Consider the following 25,231-nt stretch of genomic DNA (forward strand, 5'->3'; position numbering starts at 1 on the left):
AGGGTTTTGATCAATACCTTCTGATGTTCGGTGGAGCTCATCAACAGTGATAATAAGGAGACTTGTTCAGGAGATTTTTGAAGCTGGTCGATCACCTCATAATCCGCCATTTTCATCATTTGAAAGAAAGCTTCCACTTTTTCAGCACTCACGGGCTTTTTAGAGGGGAAGCGCTTTCTAGTAGCGTTGTTCACGTCTTCCAAATTGGAGTACTTTTCAACAGGGTAATTTTCTTGAACTTCTCCTGAGATTTCTTTGCCCTTATAGGTCACCACGATTTGTTGTAATTCCAGGGCACAGCGATAGGATCTGTCATAGGCTTCTATGGCGCGCGGCCAACAACCACGGGCTCACTCAGCCTTGGTGGATTAATTGGCCCCCGCATCACATAAGCTCCCTTGGGCACATACATTTGGGTTGTCTTGTTCAGCTGGAATCTCCTGGGAGGACTCTAAGTCATCCGCTTTTCTTTGCGGCCTCGAGGGACATAGAGAACATCATCTTTGGGAGGCATTGCCCCAGTTTCAACTTCAATTTTCTTCTCCGACTTTGGAGGGGTGGTTTTGTTCTTTTTCTCCCCTTTGTCTTGCTTCGGGGCAGCTTTTGGTTTCCTTTCCACATCGGCGATGGCAATGATGGCCTTCAACGCTGGGACAAATTCCTTGTCCTCACAAATCATTCCGATTACTGGCCCGTTGTTGTGGGCTGGCAGTGGGTTGTTGGTCACATTGGGAATATCTTCATCCCTTAGCACTATCTTCCTTTGTTCTATCAAGTTCTCCACTTCTCTCTTCAGAGTCCAGCAATCATCCGTGTCGTGCCCTTCCGCCTCTGAGTGATAGGCATATCGGGCACCAGCTCTGTAAGAGGGTGATGTTGGGTTTTGCCTAGTTTGAGGAATCGGCTGTAGCTGACCCATTTGGACAAGCCTTGGAAACAGACTAGAGTAGGATTCGCCGATTGGTGTAAATTTGGCCTTCTAGGTAAGGAAAATTGTTTTGTGGAGGACGGGGGTTGTAGTGGTTTTGGTAAGGAGGCTGGTTTCTAGGAAATGGAGCTTGGTTCTGGTTGGCTTGTTGCTGAGGCCGGAGATAAGGTTGAGCATTCATGACCGTGTATGGATGAGGAGCATAGGCCATGTCTTGGTGGGGGTAATAGTCCTGCGGGGTCCTTTCTGGGAGAAGGGATCTGGGAGTACGGTGTTTTCTTGCACCCGATGCTGCCATGGATGTTTCTTCCTTTTTCTTGCCCTTCGCTATTCCTCTAGACCCACCCTGAATGGCTTGGGAGGTAGCTCTGATAGCGGATTGTCTTAGAATTCGACCTGTTTTCAACCCATTTTCAACTATTTTGCCAATCTTAATGGCTTCAGCGAACGGTTTACCCATAGCGGACATCATATTTTGGAAGTAGTCGGTTTCCTGAGCTTGGAGGAAAACTGTGACCATTTCGACCTCATCCATCGGAGGCTTTACCCTAGATGCCTGCTCACGCCATTTAACTGCGTACTCCCGGAAGCTTTCCGAGGATTTCTTTCTCAAGTTTGTCAGTGATTTCCTATCTGGAGAAATATCAATGTTGTACTGGAACTGCCTGACGAAATCTCTAGCAAGATCATCCCAGATGTGTCAGCGGGATATATCTTGGTCCATGTACCACTCAGAGGCGATGCCAACCAGACTTTCTCCGAAATAGGCCATGAGTAGTTCTTCCTTTCCTCTGGCTCCTCGCATCTGATTGCAATATTTCTTGAGATGAGCAATAGGGTCACCGCGCCCATCGTACTTCTCAATTTTTGGGGTTTTGAATCCCAATGGTAAGTGCACATGAGGGAACATGCATAAGTCAGCATATGACACACTTTTTTGCCCACTCAAACCTTGTATTTTCTTTGAGGCTTTGTTCCATACTCCTCATCTCTCTCGCAATTTCTTCTTGCTTAAGAGTTTTAGTAGTCTTTTCTTGCCCTGCAGTGAACTCAAATTGGGGCGGCTGAGGATAAGTATAAGTGGGAACTGAGGAGGTTCCATTTGGAAGGGGGGTGTTTGGAAGGTGAAAGCTGAGGGGTCAAAACTAAGCCTAGGCAGTGTAGGCTGTGTCGTGCCCGAGCATGGGGGAGCGGTGAAGATATTTGAAGCTGCACCGGACATGAACACCTGGGGGCGAACCTCAGAAGGTGTTCCCACGAAATGAGCTGAGATAGTTGGATGTCCTAGTGGGGTATTTGGGTGACTGATTGGGACAGTGGAGGTACCACTTGCTCTAGGAAAGAGTTCAGGGAATCCCGAGATTGTGCTTGGAGGCTCTCTTCCATTTGCCCAGGCATCCCACATTTCCATGAAACGAAGACGCAGGATTCTGTTTTCTTTGGCAACTGCCGATTCTGAGGCTGGGATGCCCGAGATCGGACTATCATCCATGATGGGAATTGTTGGAAAAGTCATTTCTGAAGATATTTCGATGCTCCCTTTTGATCTCGTAAAGTATGGGTGCGAAGCCAGATTACCACAAAAACCAACCACCGTTCTATAAAAAAAACCTGGACTCGATGTAACAACAACAAACGGTTAGTTTGAAACAAACAACAGATAGGTAATCGCACGTTGGGGGTATGATGCACCTATACAGTTAAATGTGTTTCTAGATGTTTTACAACGGTTGCATGCTTCATCCCGGCTTTACTTATTCTTCCCATTTTGCAACTTCTTTTTCTTTTTCTTTTCTTCTCTTCATTCTTGCCTTTGCTCTCTCTTGTTTTTATCCTCTCATTTCTCCCTCTTGTTTTGCCATTGTTTCCTTGTCTCGATTTCTTATTTTCTCTCTTTTTCCTTTCTTTTTCTCTCTTGTTTTTCCTCTCTTTTCTTTTCCTCTTTTTTATCACTCTTTTTCTTTCTTTCTTTTGGTTATGGTCGAATCCTATGGAGATTGCCTACGTATCATAACCCCGCATGAATCAGACCGAGCATAGTTCTGGAGGATAAGTATAAAAATAAATAATAAAAATATTTTTTGGGATTTTTAATTTTCATAAAAAAACAAATGCTTTGATCACAACGACTCAAAAACTAACAGACTCGAAAAGGAAACAAACAAACTTCAACAGCAAGATGACAATACAAACTCAAGAACCGACTTACTGACTCTGACAGAAAGAAAATACAAAATCGAAAATAAACTGTCAGACTCAAGTGAAAATCAAGAATACATTAACGCTCCTGGGGCCCGCGGGACATCATTCGGTCTCGACGCAGGCCTATATGCGAGATCCCCTTGCAGCCGCTCTAAATCACTCATTATCTGGCGGACGAAAGTCATCACTGCAGCGAAGAAAGTGGTTCGGGTCATATCCTCACATGCTTGGCATTTCACGACAATGTAGTCAGCAATAGCCCTAATCCTTTCTCGAATCCTACCCTTTCCCTGAAGTAGCCGCCTGATTTGCTGATTTCGGGCTTCTAACACTTGAGAGTCGTAAAGGTGTTGATTTTTCAACTGTTGTATTCCTTCATCCATCTGAGCCATCAGATCATAACAGTGTCCCCTATCAGCTTTGAAATCTTTAGCCTGCTTGGCTGCCTCATTCTCAAGAGTAGTTACCTTTCTCCTCAGGCTGGTGATTGTCCCTTCATACTTTCTCTTCATTTGTTGCACAAACTGTGTCCGACCTTTTGCATTTTTCGCTAATTGAGCCCGGGCTTTTGTTAGACTGGCCTCAGACTTTTCTAGGTCATCTTGACATTCAAGGTCTTTCTTTTTCAGACTGCTTATAAGCCTTTCATCCGCTCGGCTTTTTTCCGGGTTTCTAGCAGCCATTTCCATCTTCCGGATTTGAGCTTTGAGGGCTTCATTTTCTTGAGTTAGCTTTTTCTTTTCCTCTTCATCTGCGGCAGCTTGGATATTCTTCCTGATTTGTCTTTCCAACTCAACTATTTTGGCCCTGTGGCTTTCTTCATTTGCCAACCAGCCCCACTGCCCTCGCGAGTCGTTAGTAAATTGTTGAACATGGGCTCTCTTAGCAGGTCTCTTATGGATCTGAAATCTTTTACCGAACCAAACAATGTACTTAGGGTCCACTTCACCTCTAGCTAGATATCGCACCCTAGTCATAGGTTCAAGAAATCTACATTCATTCCACACCCGGCGAATTCTTCCTTATGGAAATTCGGACTTCGGGCCCAATTCAATGACATGTTTACTCAAATCTTCGTCATGGGGGACGGTTTGAAATCTTCCTAATTGGCGCAAAACCCTGTGGGGAGCATACGGATGGATGCTCCGGATGCCCATCAGGAGGAGATAACACACTTTAGCTGACATGTATACTGCTTCGTTGACAGGAAGCTATCCGGATGCCCACTCAATTTTATCGGCAGTTAGGGAGCTCAGATGTGCAAGCCAAGCTTTAGTACCCTCGGGGAATTCAATACTTATTACTCGGCTTTCAAATTCTTCAATGCAACTAAAACCGGTCATACCGTAATTCATATACCCAACCCGGTGGCAGAGATGTTCCTGCATCCATAATTGTAGTAACAGATTGCAGCCTTGGAAGAACTTTCCCCCTTCCCGACAGATAGTCAAGGCTCGGTAGATTTCAGATACGATAAGGGGGACCACAGTGCTGTTGGCTTTCTTGATTGCAACATCGATCATTCCGACGAGACCCACCTCTATATTACCATCTTTTTGTGGATAGACTACAACTCCCAAGAACGCTACTTTAAAAACCAAACCCCGCCTTGCCTCCCATTTGTCTTTATTTCCGGCATGGGTCAGACCAGTGTTCGGCTCTTCAAAACCTCGGGGGTCACCATAGCGTTGATACAAGAACTGGAGAGTGCAATACCCTTCAGACAAATTTCCATCCTGAATATCCCGACTAATACTCAGCAGATCCAGAAATCTATTAGGAGATACCGGTCTTAGTGACACTGGATATCGATTTATGAGGTTTCCATTAAGGCCCGCATAACCCGCAACTTCCTCCAGTGTGGGCGTGAGCTCAAAGTCAGGGAAACGGAACACATTGCGAGTTGGGTCCCAAAAAGGTATTAAAGCTTCGATTACGTCCAACCTTGGCTTGATGTTCAACAGTCCGACGAGGCCTCCCAGAACCTTTACCACAGTTTCCCTAGTGCCTTTTCCTAGATCACTCCTCCACATGTGGAGCTGTAAGGGGATCTCTTTAAGGACTGTGAAGGGTTCAATTTCATTTGTGCTCATCCTGCACATTTATTAAGGTGATTTAATAACTTATTTTGACTCAAGACACACTTCGACTCAAAAAGCTATCAATATTTTTTTTGAAAATTTTCATAAAAATATCTGGCTTTGCCAATACGGCCTTTCAGCACTTCGGGGAAGAAGATTTTAAGGCTGTGTTCGCTAACCGGTCAAAACCTTGACAAATGACCAAAGGCGGCTGTTCTTGCAAAAACAGCCCTCCGACGCCCTTTGGGGACATTCGGCTATTTTTGACAAGAATGGGATCACCTTACTTATTTACAAAAATAAATTTTTGTTCTTTTTGGGCTATTTTGCAAAAAGGAAGTTGGACCCGATGGGGCTTGCCTTAATGAGTATTGTATGTCTTTCTGCTTTGTGTTTGTGCTTTTATGAAATAAAGATGTGTAACCATACTTGATGGTTGTATTGTAGTGTTCCTTAACTTTATTATGTGTTCTAAGCAATGATCGATATGCTCGGCTTCCTTATCGCTTGTTTGTTTACAACACGTTGTGGGGTTAATATGAGTGGTTACTCAATTTTTACTTCATTACTCAAAGTTATTATTTTTTGTACTAAAAAATTACTCAACTTTACCTAAGTATAACGAACGTAAATGAACTATTTTTTGTAACCAAAAAGCCACTCAACTCTTCCGAGGTATCACATAAAGTCACTAAGAGGAAATTAATGTGACATTTTCTATGATAGCCTTTTGGTTAAAAAATAATTATTTAGTGATTTTCTATGATGCTTAGGCAGAGTGAGTGATTTTTTTTATTACAAGAAATGATTTAGTGACTTTCTATGGTACTCTCACATATATTATTATGCTTATGGCCAAATTGCTTGCTTTCGTTCCTTTTTAATAATATATACTTTAAATTATTAATTTATGTCATATTGGTAGGAAGTTTGTCTTAAACTCAAGGTGGAGTTCGTTTGGAAAAGCAGCAGTGATGACATAAGAGAACTTTGAGAATATTGTAAAGGTTTCACGAAAGATAAGCCAATGACTGAAGCATTCCAGCTTCTTAATTGTGCCTTGGCATTTAGTTCCTATATCTGGAGAAAATTACTACATCGTTACTCGTTATTGCTGCTGTAGCTGCCGTAAAAGACACAAAGCTGAAAGAATAAAGAGAAATATAATCACTAATTCTCAAAACAATTCGAGCCAAGCCCAAATGCTTACCATAATGATATGCCTCTTGTGCTAGAAATAAGATACGTCAACTTTGTTCATCCTTTAATTTGTATGCAGTTTAAAGGATTGTATACGACAAAATCGGAGGGACCGATTTCCCGCCATCGAGGCATTTCGGAAGATCGCCTCGAAGTCTCGAGGCCTCAAAGATGCGCTCGACTCTTCTTCTTCGGAGCTCGTTGGCACCCGGTCTGAAGAGAATATCGGCCGAGACTAGAATAAAAATGGGGAGTCCCCAAGACGCGGCTAAGTCTAACAAAGCCTAGCCAGGCTACTCTGAACCCTAATCGGGGTGTCGCATCCAGCCATCCCATCTCCACACATTTACAACTAATGTATGCCTTACCATATAAGCTTCCCCCCCCCCCCCCCNGCCTTACCAAATAAGCTTCCCCCCCCCTCCTTCTATATAAAGGGGATTCTGACTATTTTGTAGGAGAACTGATGTTGCTCCAACTAATCTACATGAAATATATGATAACTATCTCTCCCTTTTCTCTCTAATACACTCTCCCGATATTGTTGCTCTACTTTATCATCTTCATACTTGTTCTTCATTTATTGCTTATCATTGGCCATAAAGAGCCTCCTTTAATATTATTGCATCTGTTAGACCTTCCCCGACTTCCCCTGATAGCTCGAGCCCGAGCTCGGGAATCGACCCCGAGGCCCTAAGCCGTCTAGCTCAAGGCCCTGAACGTCTATCTTTCAGTTCGATTACGACTTCATTTTTGCTCGTATCTCATCCTTAAACTTTACACACATAGCATCAACTGCTCCATAACTAGCAGAAAATTCGATAACGTATTCTTAGAGTCCCATCAACAAATTTAATTGTTATTACCATTTCCACGGTAAACAATTTGGCGCCCACCGTGGGGCTAAAAAGTAATAGTGATTATTTTCTTGCTAGTTTCGTTACACAACACTAGTTATCTTTCACACTTTTTCTTGTCCAAGATCTTTGATTTCTGGTTAAAATGTCTGGCTCAGTGAACAGAGTAGAAAACGACGGCCTCAAAAATCACGGGGAGAACGGTGTGGCCGTTCTGACCGTTGGCGCGCCGCCACGGAACCCCGAAAACGCGCTTGGGCCGACTCTAGCAGACGAAGGCTCGGGCGACGCCCAGCAGATCGACGAAACCTCACGCGCCAATAGGAGCATACAACAAGGTGACCAACAGGAAGCCCAAAAAACCCCAGCTCGAGAAGAACATGAAGTTAGCCTTCATTGTCGCCAATCGCCATTCAGCCAAAAACCTGAGGCCGTAAGACCCCAAGCGGGCAGACTCGGTCTTGTAAACCTTACACAAAGCAACAACACAAACTATAAGACCTCAAAAGGCATGAATGTTTTGTAAGACCTTACTATAGGCATAAAATCAATCCTGGAGTTCAGGCTATGTATCGAATTTGTAAGACGCCTAATAAGGCATACCCTCGATATAGACACCTAAAATACTATACTCGGGACCAAAAAATGGCTCCGACTAAACATAAAATGACTACGGTCATACAGCTGCACCAGCCAAACTAACGCGACTCGAGGACGCCTGACCGTCTCTACAAAATCATAGGCCATTACTTCGAACTACTTCAAAAAGAACCGGTTAAATAGGCTACCTCGACAGGCAAAAGAGCTTCGACCATGTCAGCTCTAAATCATAAGGCTTAGAGCTACTCAGCCTACGAGCCAACCTTACGAGGTGCTCGAACATCGCCGCAAATGACTGGAAATTGAGGTTCTCCCGAACCGACGACAGGTTAGGAAAAATAAGTACAAAAGTCCTTAACGAGAGGAAAATAAAGCCTACATATGCCTAAGGGCAAAGCGTAAGAGCCATTGTTGCCAGCCTAAAGAGCCTCAGGTCCACACACATGCCTAAGGGCAGAGCGTAAATGCCATTGTCGCCAGCTTACATAAAAGATCGCTTCGATCAAAGGCGTAAGAGCCATTGTCGCCCGCCCAATACAAACATAAAATCTTGAGGGTTATATGAGCTCGAGTCGAAACCAGACTCGAAGACTTTACCCAATACAGTTGAGCAAAAGCATAAGTACTCAAATGCCTGTTTACACTAAAGGTCGCATCGACCGAGCGCGTAAGAGCCCCCGGGCCTGCTTAAAGAGCCTCAGGGCCATATCACGAATTTGAGGATTCTCACTAACTCTGAAAAAGTCCACCTGGCCAAAAGCAAAGCAGAAAGTGGTACAGAAGAACTAAAGCAGCAAAATGTTTTTTCTTTCATATACATATGCGGAAAAATACATTCTCCATCTACAAACATATTCTGGAAATGTGCTACATACGAGATAGTAAGGTCTACGCTTGACCCCCGATAGCTACGGCCTATCGGCTTCATCTTCACTCTCCTCGGCATCGGACGGGAGTAACCGAGCATCGCGCTCGTCCGCCCTCGCTCGTGCCAACTCTTCCGAGAGAACAAAACCTCTGGCACTGATTTCCTCTAGAACTTTTCTCCAAGACTTGCAACGAGCATATTCTTCGATCTTCTCTTCAACTCGGCTTGGGCATCGGTAGCATCCTTCAAATGAATCACCACCTCCTGATCGGCCTTAGTACGATTCAGTGCCACTTCGGTCCGAGCATCAACGATCTCAGCCCTAACCTTCAAAAGTTCAGATTCAAGCTTAGTAATCATATCCACATGAACCAAAGCGTTGTCACGAGCTAAGTGGAGTTGGACCCCGAGGACCGGAAGTTTAGCCATTCTCCTCTGAAGCTCGGACCTGCGCCCGAGCTCTCAGCTTGTTACAGTCATTCCTGATTCGGTCGCCCTTACCCGTAAGGCTTTCCAAGGCCTCCATCTTTTTCTTCAGCTGAGATAGGCAAAAAGTTAACCTTGGAAGTTAAAAAGCGAAACACATACTCAACTAGGACGGGAAGTTACCTGCTCCATCAAATAGCTCTCGTAATTCGAGCTCCGGTACGCCTCGTATCGCCAGTGTGCCAACTCGAGTTCCTTCTCCTCGCAAAGGAACGTAAGGGATCTACCCTCATCCAAAGCTCTCTGGAGCCCAGCTCCCTGACGGAACAACTCGGCAAAATGAAAAACCCGTTTGGGAAGGGAAGATGCGGATTCGGGAGGCCTATGTCGAAGCTCATCGCAAAGTGAAGTCGGAAGACTTCCTCGAAGGCCGAGCACACATCTATTGATCTAGTCCCCTCAACCCCGGAAGAATCAACCCTGGTCGAAGCACGATTGCTCGGAGGAGCCATCTTTCCAGAACCAGAAACCTCGGGCGCGACAGGCTCGGGCGATGTTTCCGTCTTAAAGTCCCAGCCCCGTTTTGCCTTGCCATGAGCGCCATCACCTTGCAAGTACATTTCCAACTTATTATTGTCGTCCTTTGGCTCGAAAGCCAACAATCCCTCCTCCTCTCCGGAGTGGCACAACCTCACCTTTAGAGGCTCTCTGATACCTACGACAGCAAGATTAATGCATAAAAAGGGAAAAATGTTGCTCCAAATAAACAAGGGACAAGCAAAAAGCAGTATACACACGCACCGTGACGTTTTACTTTCCTTATGCCCCGAGACACAGCTCGCCACCTATGCTCATCGCAAGTCGAGTGGGTCGCTAGCTTCCGGACCCAACCAGGCAGATTAGGAACTTTGCCCAGCGCCCATGAAATTGCTGCAGAAAAGAAGGAAACACGATTACGAAACTAGCTTTCACCATGAACAAATTTGAAAAAGCACGGGATACTCCACTCACGCGTGTAGTTCCATTCTTCAGGGAATGACATAAGCTCCATGTGGATAACGTTAGCTGTCTGGACCTGGACGAACCGACTAGTCCACTCCCGATCTCCGTCTTCATCATCATCAACAACAAAAGGCGTGGACGAACGGCATCGCAAGGTTAGCAGGGCTCGGCGATGAAAGGGCCGGTACAACCTGACGAGATGGCTGAGCGTGAATTCAAGCCCCTCCTTCTCCGCAAAAAACCTCATCATCAACACTATTCGCCAAAACGACGGGTGTACCTGCGCGAAGGTAACCCGACACTTTACATAGAAGTCGAGCATGACCTTGTCGAGAGGTCCCAGTGTGAAGGGATACGTATATACGTTCAGGAATCCTTCGGCATGGTCTGTGATCTCCTCGCCCGGGGAAAGCACCTGTAATGCTGCCTCCTCTCCCCATCCGCAGGCTCTCCTCACCGACTCAAGGTGCTCCTCCCTTATCAAAGACACAGTCTCCTCTCCCCTCTCTGCCAGGCAAACCCCGAAGTAGCAATCATGGCTATGGCAAGAGAAGAGGAACTGAAGCGGGAACCTATACAAACACTCTGGTGCTAAGGTAACGAAGGGATCGACAACGAAATAAAAGGAAATATCTAAAAAAGTGGGATCTCCAAAGAGGCGGAAGCAACCCCATATATATGTGGAAGCAACAACGGCCCGCCTGCCCGAGATGTGCCCCGGGAGGCCAATCACTTCGAATGCGAGTCCCGAGGTGGTTCCCGACCCCGAGGACCTCCATCAATATGAAGTTCGACTTTAAGAAGCCAATGCCATCATCTCCAGTCCCGAGGTGGTACCCGACCTCGAAGACCTCCATCAAAAAGAAGTTTGGCTGAGAAAAACCTCCAACACCATCACAGAGCTCGAGATAGTAGCCGAACTCGAAAGATCCCCCCGAGAAGAGGAACAGGCACTTCGAGCTCCGCCCATAGAGGCTCGACCTCAGGACACCGCCTAAATCTGGGTAACCCATCATCTAGGACCTATCTACAATGCCATAAAAGGTTATCTACGCCAAACTTAAAGCAAGTCTTCAGATGCATAAAAGATAACCCTCACTCAGAGACCGCTCTCATGCACTTCAAGTCTCGAGGTGATATCTTCATGTGACATGAGGGTCCCGACGGCCCGGGTCTATCTGAACACTTCAAGCTTAGTCCGAGGAACAACGGCGGGCTCAGAAAGGAGCCATTTCTATCAACCAAAACCCGAAAAGAATACTCGCATCCGAGTTAGATATTGACGATCGTCGGCAAAGGCATACATTCAGGATCCACACAAAATTAAAAGAAATATGGCAAGCATCAAAGGCGGAAGTCAAGAAATATCTTTACATTTATAAAAATTTGCTTACAACGGCCTCGAAGGGTCCTTACGTATGATTAAAGGAGCTTACAAAGAGTCCCTACACAGAAACAAAGAAGCAGAGAAAGTCTAGATAACGCATCTACTTACGCCCCGCGTTCCACTTCTCAGGAAACGACATCTTTTCCACCGGAATCAGGTCGGAAGTCCTCACTCGGCACAAATCGGCTCACCCATCCACCACTCCCGAGTTCGTCAGTACAGGCGAAGAGAGACCTTGGGGCTCGACAGCATAGCTTGATTAGGCCCCCACGGAGGAGATGAGGGCTATACATCCTGATCAGGTGGTTGAGGGCAAAGGGCATCTCCCCGACCATGTTTGTGTAATGCCTGATAATACAAACCACGTGCCAGAACGAAGGATAAATTTGACCAAGGGTTACTTGATACCGCCGCCAGAAATTGAGAATCACGGGATCGATCGGGGGCGAGGATGGCCTCACCAGCCCTAAGGTGAATGGATAGGTGTACACACTAAGAAAGCCGGCCATATATGCCGCAATATCTTCTTCCCAAGCAGGGACCTCCACAAACACGGTGTCCCCCCAGCATCAGTCAGTTTTCACCCTTCCAACGTCCGTTATCGAGCTGATATATCGAATCACGGGTTCACAACGCTCCGACTTCGAGGAAAATCTTTTGACCTTGAAATCAGAAGTCATCGCAAAGGGTCCGGGGACACAGTCCTCGGCGCGGGGAGGTGTGGCCGGTTCACTTTGAGATAAAAGCGAAGATGATGAAACCCCGATCTCCCGAGAGGCAGAGGCGGAAGTTTTCGCCATTGCTAGAAGATTCCGAAAGGAGAAAAAGGTTTGCGAAAACAAGTAAAGAGCAGACCTTTTCTGGGTTTGAAAGTGCAATGATTTAAAGAAAATAAAAAGGGAAGAAAGGTAGTATTTATAAAAGCTCTGCATGCACATTGAAGAAGGCCAAGAGACAACCAACTACCATAATCAATACGGAGATATCCAGGGGCTACGTGCGTATCACGCCTTGGCGTCTTGCGATAGATGCTAATTACAAGAACACTTGAGGAGGAAGAAGCTCAAGATTGTTTCTTGTCACCTTCACTCTAAGAAACACGGAGACTATCTGTATATGGCAAAATTGGAGGGACCAATTTCCTGTCAACGAGGCATTTTGGAAGATCGCCTCGAAGTCTCGAGGCTGCAAAGATGCGCTCGAGTCTTCTTCTTCGGAGCTCCTTGGCACCCAGTCTGAAGAGAATATCGGCCGAGACTAGAGTAAAAATGGGGAGTCCCCAAGACGCGACTAAGTTTGACAAAGCCTAGCCAGGCTTCTCTGAACCCTAATCGAGGTGTCGCATCCAGCCGTCCCATCTCCACACCTTTACAACTAATGTATGCCTTACCATATAAGTCCCCCCCCCCTTCAATATAAAGGGGATTCTGGCTATTTTGTAGGAGAACTGATGTTGCTCCAACCATTCTACATGAAATATATGATAACTCTCTCTCTCTTTTCTCTCTAATACACTCTCTCGATATTGTTGCTCTATTTTACCATCTTCGTACTTGTTCTTCATTTATTGCTTATCATTGGCCATCAAGAACCTCCTTTAATATTATTGCATCTGTTAGCCCTTCCCCGACTGGCCCTAATAACTCGAGCCCGAGCTTGGGAATCGACCCCGAGGCCTTAAACCGTCTAGCTCGAGGCTCTGAACGACTATCTTTCGGTTCGATTATGACTTCATTTTAGCTCGTATCTCATCCTTAAACTGTACACACATAGCATCAACTGCTCTATAACTAGCATAAAAATAAATCACGTATTTTTAGAGTCCCATCAACAAATTTAATTATTATTACCATTTCTACGGTAAACAAGGATCATGGTTTAATTCAACACGAATAGTCAAAGAACCACAAGTAACTGGATTAAAGGAATGCAAAACTATCAAACCAAATACGACGAAGTAATTAAGCTTGACGCTAGATTTGAATGCTAAGGACCAATTCTTATCGAGCCCTCAAAATGGAGCTCGGTTACCACTGAAAGGATGAACAGCTTGAAGAACACTTGAACGATTGCTGAAAGATAAAAGTAAACTTTATTCTTTTAATATGCGAGTCAACAGTAACCCAGAAAATAAAAAGGTTCCCCCTCTATTTATATCATAAAGGAGTTTCAACCTTAATACAAGTCTAAACAAGGTAAAAAAATATTCTTTCCCTTTTTACCAAGAAAACACAATCCATAGTTAATATCAGATACGATTCGTACCGTAATATCTTGCTCATGACGGATATTTTGGCTCCTTGTTTGCCCTATTTAACTTTCTTCCCTTTAACCCTGATTTTTTGTTTTCCTCGAGCTTGATTTCTCCCATTTTTGGCCACTCTCAATTCCCTATGAATCATCCATCCACCCTCGGGCTCTGATCTTCAGGCATACTCGATTTTATCCGAGCCGGCAACGAATCAGGTTGTTCCTCATTTCTTCATAATTGGGAAATGCGAGTAACTTTATCCCTCGATTTTACCCGTACACAGATAGGTCCCTCACTTCTCGAAGAGTAGATTTATAGGAATGATGAGAAGTGACTAGTTGACCCCGGTTCCTTCCTTCGTACACTATAAGCAAGTTGACGAGCTGAAACATCCCATCAGTCACGTTGCTCTGATTTTGTACACGCGTCAGCCGCCGGTTGATCATCCTCGACAGTTACAGAATGTGAAACGTCATGCATTGTTATTCCTTCCCTATAAAAGCTTCGGTTTCCTTTCTTCACTTTTTTTACTTTCTAATTTCAATCCTTCTTGAGTTACCCTAGTGTTTTCCATTTGTTCATCAATCCTTCAAATCCTCATAACATGTTCATCACATTTTCCTATTTTCATCTCTTGTCTTCAAACCTTCATACTTTTCCTTCGTACCAAATATTCAAACCTTTATACCAAACCTTCAAACCTTCATATTTCTAGATTGAGATGGCTAAGACTTAAAAATAGGTACCCTAAAATACTGCACCTTCGACTTCTTCTTTGGCCACAGGCACCGAGGCAGCACTTCCGGTAGTATCTTGGGACCTCCCCTTAATGAATTCATCCTCAGAGGTTGCTCCACAAAAAACAGCTTCAAGGTCCAAAAGCCTCCACCAAAGGAGACCGGGGTAAGAAAGCGTGGAGGTATGTTTGCTCCATAACCAAGGAGACTCTCCAAGTGGTCTTAGAGGACTGCAAATGGGAAGGCAAAGACATAGTTGTTCCAAGTCCCGTTGAGGACATCACGACGCATATTGAAGGATAGTTAAGCATTTATACGTATCCTTTCACATTCGGTCTAGTGGATATGGTAATCCTCGAGTTATGCAAGATGTATGAAATCTTCCTCGAGCACATTGACCCGACTTTTTGGAGGATCGTGACCATTCTTTGTGACTTTTCTAACAACATGGAGGAGTCTCGGTTCACAGTTGACCATCTGCTCTAAGTTTACAGCCCCCGAATCTTCCAAAGGGGGTTAATCAAGCTCGCTCATCGGGCAAAGAAAGCTCCCTTCTACTGCATAGACGAGGATAGAGATCGAGGCTGGTAGGGAAGGTTTTTACGGATAAAGACCGATGAACTCATTCCTTCCGAGTTCATGTCGTTCCCCGAGAAGTGGAACTCAAAACGTAAGTATACTTCCTCTTAAGTTGTCAAAGTACTTATTTTGAATCTACTCCTCTTTCTCATTACTTGTCTTATTTGACATACAGTTGTCGCCCGAGTCCCTAACGCGGTCCCTCATTTTAGGGAGTGGGTCGAGGGCATATGCATAAAACTCACCTATCCCGAGCGTGAGTGGCGCAAGCTTTCCCAAGGCAACTGGGAGGCTCATTCCCATGGTGAATGCCCCTCTTTTTTGGTTGAATATCCCTTCAAATCATATCATTGTTATGATTAAGTCTTTTCCTTCCACAGGTTAGCCCAAGACCACTAAGCTTCGGAAAACCACTAAGGTCACGGCCTCGGTCCCGTCTACAAAGCCCTCCACCTCACTACAATCTATGGTCGAAGCTGCTGTAAAGAAGGAGGATAAAACAAAGAAGAAGAAGAAGAAGAAGAAGAAGAAGAAGAAGAAGAAGAAGAATAAAAAGAACAAGAAAAGGTCTCCTGACTCCTCGGACGCCCCTGCCGAGGCTAAGAAAAGGAAACTGATCGTGCTCAAAGTCAGAAAAAGCACAAAAAGGCTTCTAGTGCCTGGGTCCCGGATATCGAGGCTCTTCACCGACTCAAGGACTTCGCCGATGATGATTACGACATGGAGTTTGTCATTCATGAGCCAATCGAAGTCGATCTGGAATTGGTGGCCTCGAAGGGGGATGCTCGAAAAGCTGAGCCCCATTAGCTCGGGGGCTCGAAGAAGAACAAGTATCTATTGCTCTGCATGAGGCCCCTCTGGTTCCGATAGGCGTTGTTCGTGAAGATGACACCGTCATCCACATCAAGAATCACAGCCTCAGCTGGAGGCCTCTTTAAATAAAGCTCAGGTTGCTGAGGAGAAACAAACTGGCACATCCGGAGTTGTGGATAATGCCCTCAACTCGTTCTATGTGGGCATGGATGTTGGCAAGCTAGAGGATTACTCTACTTCAGTCACCTGGATATCCCAAGAAGCATCACACGACCGATAGCAGGTGGGCCGAGTTTGATTTTGATGGTCGAGAAGCAGTTCCTGGCCCCGAGTGTAGCGGATACCAGTATGTTTTCCGGGCCAGTCAGAATGGCCATCTATCTCCCTTCATGGTAACTGAGGAAGACTAAGTGAAGATGAGCGAGGTAGAGTGGCCAAGTCTCTTCAACGAGGCTCAGCAGTTGCTGAATCAGATATATCTTCTACCCCTTTCATCTTAATGATTCGTGTTGCCTCAACGGTCTCCTAATGATTTGCTTTTAATACTTCAGGCCTTGGTCCTTCACCATGAAAGCTTTTACCTGTCTAGGATAGAGGTGAGTCACCTCGAGTTCGGCACAAGGAGTAAGTCCGGCAAATAGAGATGTACAATGTACTCTATGAGCAGAAGAATGAAGTCCTTAGGGACATGGTCGATCGCTCTGCCATCCAAGCCGATCTAGAGAAAGGCTAAAAGGTGGCTTCAAAAGTGAAACAGGATCACGCCTTTCTAGTTGAAAAGGTAAAAGTGCTCGAGACTAATATCGAGAGTTTAAATGCAAATTCTAACGCCAACCTCGCAGGTCTAGGAGAAAATAACCTTGATCGACCAGCTTAGGTCCGAGATGGACGAGGTCGAAGGGTCAACTTATGAGTTGAGGGATAACATTGACCTCATAGCATCGGAGTGGGATTCCACAAAAGAGGACCTATTATTGACCAAAGTGCAACTCCGAGTGATGAGAGAGAAGTACAACAACTGGTCTCGACTAAATGAGGATCTCCGGGCACAACTTGCTTCAGCCATTGCAGAACATGACGTACTCAGCCAAGAGTACATGGTGTTGCAATCCAGGTTAGAGATGGCTTCGAACGAGGTCTTAGAAGCCCAGGACATACTGTAAAAGTACAAGAATGATGTAGAGATAGCCGAAGCCCTTATTATAACGAAAGTCGAGTATGTGAAGTCGCATTGTCGGAGAAAGTATCTCGAGGAGATCCAACTCGAGGAGTTGACTTAGCAGTCGAAATTGAAGAGTCCAAAGGGCTCAAAGCTGAGGCTAATGCAAAGTACCAACCCGGGGGTTTGGATAGTGAGTTGGGCTCCAATGAAGACTAGGCAGGAGACACTTATATATATACTTACATATATATATATATATATATATATATATATATATATATATATATATATATATATATATATATATATATATATAGAAAACACTTCTCCCATTCATCGTGATCCGGGCTAGTGAATGCATAGTTGTCCTGAAAGGCCAAGTTCTATATGATTTCGTGGCATTGCTTGAATTGGTCATGAAAAGTGTGTATTTGAAAGTTAAGTGTAGTGTATTAAAGTTCTTAGGAGGATTATCACTATACCCAACTATATCCTACCTATCACTTAGCCTACTTTGCAACTCGTAAAGACCTAATTGATCTTAGACTGTGCGAGCTTAGATTAGTGGAGATATACACTACGGGCAAGCCTATGGTACAACCACGAAATGCATATGAATTTCTTTGTGAGAGTGAGAGGTTCTTTGTTCATATATGTGATATCCTTAAATTATATTCGAATGCATATTTGAATGTGTGGACGAAATACCCTCTTATTCTTTGGTAAGGCACATGATTCCATGATGGATATATGGCGTTATTAAACATCTCTTGTTAGGTGAGTGCACGATTTGAGAGTGCTTGTTGGCGACGAGCCGGTCTTTGAGGTTGGGTGGTTATGGACAGGTTGTTTGAGTGTTTTAAATTGGTCACTAATATTCAGGCATGTGAAAGTTGGGAAATGTATGAATGAGTATGCAAGGGCTTAATTGTTGGTATCAACCATGGTCATATGTGTAGTGTGTTGAATTGCCAAATGTTCCTCCATTGTATGATGTTTTGCGTGCATTGTTTGGTTGGCAAGGCTTTAGGTTGCTCGAGGACGAGCAAGAGCTTAAGTGTGGGGTGGTGATGTTAGGCTAAAAATCCATATTTTCGCATGTAATTTGCCTTGCATTATACCTCAATCTTGTGAACTTTTTTGTAAATATTTGTGACTCGAGCTTAATACTGTTGTGTATATGTGTAGGAGTCAAGTTGAAGTGATTTGGAAAGCTTGCACGCAAAGCGAAGTAAAAACAGAAGAATTTGGAGGGAGTATGAATTTGGTACCCAGGTTGGTGCCAGGCACCAACCAAAACGCCAAAGGTAGAATAGTGAAAAAGTTTGGCGTCCTGATTGGCGGCTGGCGCCAAGCGACACGGCTAAGGCAGATTTCGTCCTAATGTGGCTAGGACTTGGTAGTTTCAATCCTACATGCCCCCAACATGTATAAAAAGGGTTCTAAACCTATTTCTTAGAGGGGGGGACATTATTGGAGAGGCAAGAAGGCTACGAGAACACTTGGAAGCAACGAATCACAAGAGTTTTCTCTTCCATTCTTCCTTAATCAGTATTTTAATGCTTTCAATTAATATCAAGATTGTTGGTATGGTTGTTAGTAGCTAAACTTTCTAATCCAGGGTTTGATGAAACCTATTGGAGGATGATTTTCTATTGCGTTTAATATGGATTTGCCTTTGTTTTTTCTCTACTTGTTCAACTACGTATTTGTTGATGTTGATTGAATGACCAACAATTGACTGTGCCTATTTAATGTGTACTGCTCGAGAGAGAGTACATATTTAGGTAGTTGTTGAATAACATCACTCCTAAAGTTTGTGATAGATCAATTCGGAGGGTTTAAAGGCGGGATTAGAGATAACGAAACCTTGGTGCGATCATAGTGAGCGGTGAATTCGTGCCAGCTAGTATAGTTCGAGAGAATATGTCTAGTAAATTATGGTAGTTGCTCGAGTGAGAACTACACACTCAAAGTACTCACGATCAGTAGAGAATGTTGACATCCAATTTTGTCCCTCCTTTCTTCTAATTAATTTTCTTTAGCTTCTAAGTTACTAATAAATTGAATACCCTATTTTTGCTACTATTGTTCTTAATTACAGTTGTTACTACTACTACCTTTAGTATTACTGTTAGTATTGATTTTTTTATTATTATTATTATTATTATTATTATTATTATTATTATTATTATTATTATTATTATTATTACTACTACTACTATACTACTTTTAGTATTATTATTATTATTATTGTTGTTATTATTATTATTGTTATTGTTATTATTATTATTATTGTTGTTACTATTATTATTATTGTTATTATTATTATTATTATTATTACTACTATTACTATTTTTGCAATCTGTATTGTTACTACTTGAAGTTATCTACTAATATTTTTTTTATCATTTATAAATTTGTCAATTTAGGAGCCCAAAGAAATTTAGGAAGAAACGAAACAGTAAATTAAGCCTAGTCTTGCCTCTACAAATGAATCCATTAAGAACAGGCCCAATTCGGCCAAGTCCATGCCCCAAATTCGCTTGAACCTCAGCCCAATATTTCATTCCCTATTTCCTAGCCCTAGTCAAAGACATCAGCGCCTCTGTCCCTTTCCTTGTCCCCTTCTCCATTTTTAGAAAATCTTCAAGTTTTTGCACCTTCCAATCAAAAGATGTCGCACTATTTTTATGTAAATATTGTCTTTTTCTTCCCTCTTCCATATTTTTGCTCGATGACCCGTGAATCTTCAAGTCTTAGTCGAAATACCATCATTTCGGACACCAAATTACGTGAAGAACAGGCCCTCCAACGTTCGAATTTCAAACGGGCATTTTGACTCGATTCAAGCCTCAAAATCCCGCACAAAAAGTATGCCCCCTTTAGTCCTAAGAAATCGAATCTTCTCCTATAAATAGTCACATCTGCAGGTCATTTAGAAGAGGTTATTTTGCCCCCCTTTTACCCCATAAACAAAAGGCTAAGCCGCTCTCTCTATCCCAAATAGTCGGCTGTTTATTGTTGTTTTTTCCTTGAAATTTATTGTTCTTGCTCACTCCTCATCTCTTATAAACTACTTTCAAAATACAAGTCCTAAATCACGTTCTATTTATTTTCCTCATCCTTGAGGATCTCTGACGTCTTTCTTCTTGGACGTAGCAGATATTCTTTTACTGTTCTAGTCAAGTCGTATATTCCTAATAGAGGCTTGAATCGGAGATTCGAATAGCCGTTGCAAAACACCTTAGTTCACTGCCCCAAAGAAGGTCAGTAACTTTTCTTCTTTGTTTAATTCAGTTGTAAAATCTAAAATGCTCTTGTATGGAAGTACATTCTGTGAAATGTGGTTAGCTTTCTTGGTTTTGTTAAAATAGATACTAGTATGCTCTTAGTTGTTTCTTCATGTTGTTTAATTTCGAGTCGTCTTCCGTGCACTTTAGTTTTCTTGCTAGAAATTGCGTATTAGGCTTTTCCTCTTACTAGTATTTATAAAGTTATATCATTGAGTTAAAATTATGTTCTGGTTGTATAATCATCCTTATTGATCGATAAGTATTCGATAAAATGCCTACACGAACTACCTTTTGTCATGACTATGGTTATAGATACGAAGGGCAACTCGTTTAGTCAGTAGTAAATAGTAATCTCGCAATATTATTTAGGATAGATATAGTATTTGCTCCACTTAAATATCGCATAAAAGAAATGATACAACTCGTTGATGTGACAATATGCCTTTTCATATTTCTTAGATTACAAAGCATTACAGTAGTTATACTTATTCACAGAATATATAAACCATTCTAGAATTCAAATATTGTGTATGTGATAAAAAATAATGCTTATAAAATTCTAGAACATTTGTTGCTCGTAAGAAATTGAACCAAAGAAAACGTAGGATGTTCTATGAGAACTTCAATATGGTTTGTGCTTAATATAGATCTCGTTTCATTCAATATGTTTGCTTGAAATCTTTAAGGCAAAAAGAATGTTCTGTTTAATCTACGTAATTCCGAATAAAATATTCTGATCTATTATTTTCACTCATCTACTTGAAAACTAAAAAATATAAATACGAACTCATCGTGACTTTATGAATTTCTTATTTGAATGTGTTCTTGTGTAACGACCCGACTGGTTGTTTCATGAGTTATAGCCTTGTTTCCCCATTTCTGCTTCCATATACGTTCCTCAGTTGTATTTCATTGTATCGTGTTAGTTGGTTTGGGTTCGGAGTGGTTTTGGAGTGAATTGAGACACTTAGTCTCTATCGAGAAGGCTTAAGTTGGAAAAGTCAATCGGATGTTGACTTATTTGTGAACTATCTTGGATGTGAATTCTGATGGTTCGGGCAGCTCCGTCAGGTGATTTTGGACTTGGGAGCGCGTCCGGAATATGATTTTGAGGTCCGTGGTAGAATTAGGCTTGAATTGGCAAAATTAGAAATTTGGCGATTCTCGATTGGCGATGGAAATGTCGATATCGGAGCCGGAATGGAATTCCGGAAATTGGAGTATGTCCATAGTGTCATTTGTGATGTGTGTGCAAAATTTCAGGTCATTCGGAGGTGATTTGGTAGGTTTCGGCATCGTTAGAGGAATTTGGAAGTTTAGAGGTTCTTAGGCTTGAATCCAAGGGTGATTTGGTGTTTTGATGTTGTTTTGAGTGTTCCGAAGGTTTTCCGAAGTTCGTAGGTTGATATGCGACTTGTTGGTATGTTTGGTAGAGGTCCTGAGGGCCTTGAGTTGATTTCGGTTGATTGACGAATCCAGGATGGAATTTTGAGGAATAGTGAAGATTTCCTTCAGCTGTCATAACCACACCTGCGGAGTGGGGATCACAGGTGCGGTGGCCGCAGAAGCGGAAGAGGACCGCATATGCGGGATTTGGGAAGCTGAGGTTGGACTGCAAGTGCGGAAGACGGAGTGCACCTGCGAGATCGCAGGTGCAAGGAATGGACCGCAAAAACGGCCTTAGACGATTTGATGCATAAAATGATATTTTGGGCTGAGTACCCTGTTTTTATTGATAACCCGAGTGGCTTCAGAGGTTTATGACTGAGTGAGGCCGAGGGCCTGTTTTGTGAGGATATTGAGAGTATAGCATGTGAGTTGTCCGTGCGGATTCTGATATTTATACTATAGCACGTGAGTTATCCGTGCGGATTATAGCGCTTGGGATGTAGGAGTCGCTTCGAAGTCCGGACACCCCAGTGAGTGTGGGTACCCTGAGTGAGTGATATGAGATATGCCTGAGGGGCTTTTTATGAGTGATGTTGTTTCCGAGAGGATGTTTATGATTTTCATCATTTTTAATATCAATTGCATTGAGCCTTTGTTGAAAACTGTTGAAAGATATCTTCAATGATTTTTACCGAAAACTGGATTTAACACGAGATGATTTGACTCACATACTGATTTGGAAGCATGTTGTACTTACTGCAATTTCATGATGTGAATTTTATGTGTTTCTTACTGTTCAGTCTTTATTTACCTTTATTACTTTCTGAGTTGGCGTACTCACATTACTCCCTGCACCTTGTGTGCAGATCCAGGGGTTGCTGGACGTGCTAGCGAGTGTTGATTACATCCATTAGAGTTCATAGTGTGACTCATAGTACGTTTCCTTACTCATTCCTATGTTTGTTTGAAAGTTATGTTCCTTCTAATTCTATTTTTATTTTCTCTGTTGCATATACACTCGGAGCATATTGGAGTATTAATGATAGAATCCCATACCCGCATATGGAGTCTTAATTCGGGACTCGCAAAGATGGGCTCTCATCACCATCAGATAGAGTCAATACATATTCCAACATCATTCGAATGCACCGGACGTCAAGAAAACAAGCGAAGCGATTGGGGATGCCTATGGCATTCTACTTTGTATCTTTTATTGTAATGACCCGACCGATCATTTGGAGCTCTACCGCGTCGTTCAGCAGTTTGAAGCCATGAGCAGCTTCATTTCAGGTATTATGACTTGTGCGTTCGGTCGGAATTAAATTCCGAGAAGTTCCGAGTTGATTTGGAAAGAGAATTCTCATTTCGGAAGCTTTAAGTTGAGAGGATTGATTATGATTGGATTTTTGAGTAAACAACCTCGGAATCGGGATTCGAAGGTTCCAGCATGTTCGTATGATGATTTTAGACTTGGGCGTATGTCCGGATCGGGTTTTGGAAGACCTGGGAACGTTTTGGCACCTATTGTGGAAGTTAGCATTTTTGGAAGAATTTCATAAGTTTGGGTTAAAGTGCATTTCGGTGTTATCGTTGTCCGTTTAGGATTCTGAGTCTGGGAATAGCGCCGTAAGGTGATTCTGGTGTTGGGAGCGCGATCGAAAGTGAATTCAGAGGTCCATGGGTCATTTTGGAGTCATTTGGCTAAAGATAGAAATTTGAAGGTTTTTGAGAAGTTTGACCAGAAGTGGACTTTTTGATATCGGGGTCAAATTTCGATTCCGGAAGTTGGGGTAGGTCCGTAATGTCAAATATGACTTGTGTGCAAAATTTGAGGTCAATCGGATGTGATTTGATAGGTTTCGGCATCGAATGTTGAAGTTTGAATTTCTCAAGTTCATCAAGTGGATTTGGGGTGTTAATCGTGATTTTAGCATTGTTTGATATGATTTGAGGCCCCGAGCGAGTTCGTAATTTGTTTTGGGACTGGTTGGGGCCTCGGGGGCCTCGGGTGGATTCCGGATGGTTAGCGAATCAAATTTGGAAATCTGATGAAGGATTGCAGCAGCTGGTATCTCGTGTAACCGCACATGCGAGGTTTTAGCCGCAGGTGCAGAGCCGCAAGTGCGGCTTTGTGGTCGCAGAAGCGAGTTTGGGAAAAGCTGGGAGGAATCGCAGATGCGAGGCTATTTCTGGATCTGCGAGCCCGCAGGTGCGTGGCAAGCTCCGCATATGCGGAACGCGTGAGGGGCAGCTGGGTTGAAGGAGCGGAAGGGCACGCGCAAGTGCGAAGGCGCAGGTGCGCTGGAAGAACCGCAGAAGTGGATTTCGCCCAGCATGAAGAGGACCGCACCTGCGATGCATTTCCACAGGTGCGGAAATGCTGGAGGCAGTGAGGTTCTTTTAAATCGGGGGTTGAGTTCATTTCAACCCCATTTCTTCCATTGGAGCCGATTTTTGGGAGCAACTTTGAGGTGCCATTTTCACCACCAAGCATGAGGTAAGTGGTTTATGTTAGTTTTGAGTTAAATACATGATTATATACGGATTTGAGCATGAAAATGGGTAGAAACTTGGGGTTAGAGGGAAACCTAGAAAATTCATATTCTTGGATTTGGACCACGATTTTGGACACGAAATTGAGAGTAAATTATATATTTGAGTTCGTGAGGTTATGGGTAAACTTTATCTTCGAAAAAATTTCGGAATCCGGGCACGTGGGCACGAGGGTATTTTTGTCAACTTTTCGATCGGGGTTAGGAATTGTTATAAGTTGGATTATTACGAGTAATTGAACATATATTAATGGATTTGCATAATTATTGGCTAGTTTTGGAGCGTTGTGCATCAATTTGAGTCTTCAGAAAGGCGTGGGATGGCGGTTATGGAACTTCAGAGCGAGGTGAGTCTCCTTTCTAACCTTGTAAGAGGGAATCGTCCCCATAGGTGAGTTAATTGGTTATGTGCTCCTATTTGTGGGGGCTACGTAAGCACGAGGTGACGAGAGTCCGTGCATAGCTACTATTATTCTTAAGTCCGGGTAGTCTAGAATCCAAAAGCATGCTTAATTGTAACAAATGCAACCTTATTGATAGTTTAAATTGCTTAAATCATATCGAAGTGGCAAATGATTTTTCTAAAAGAATTAAACTTCATTTTCTTGACTTGTAAAAGAGAAATTTACACCTCCTTGAATAATTGTCGCCTCGATGAGTGTCTTCTATGACTGTTTCAGTATGTGTTACTATGTGTACCTGTGTCGCATGTATGATTCGCGAGCAGGGTGATTGTTTATTCATGTTTGACCGCGTCACATGTATGATTCGCGAGCGGGGTAATAGATGCATCTAAGGTTCGCGCCCTTCGACCCTCTAGCAGTGCACAGTTTAAATATTGTTGGATCGGGCCGTACGTCCTCGACATGATTTGCACATGCTTGAATTACTTGCCTTGAAA

The sequence above is a fragment of the Nicotiana attenuata genome, chromosome 6 (assembly GCF_001879085.1).
Source record: "Nicotiana attenuata strain UT chromosome 6, NIATTr2, whole genome shotgun sequence".
Lineage (NCBI taxonomy): Eukaryota > Viridiplantae > Streptophyta > Magnoliopsida > Solanales > Solanaceae > Nicotiana > Nicotiana attenuata.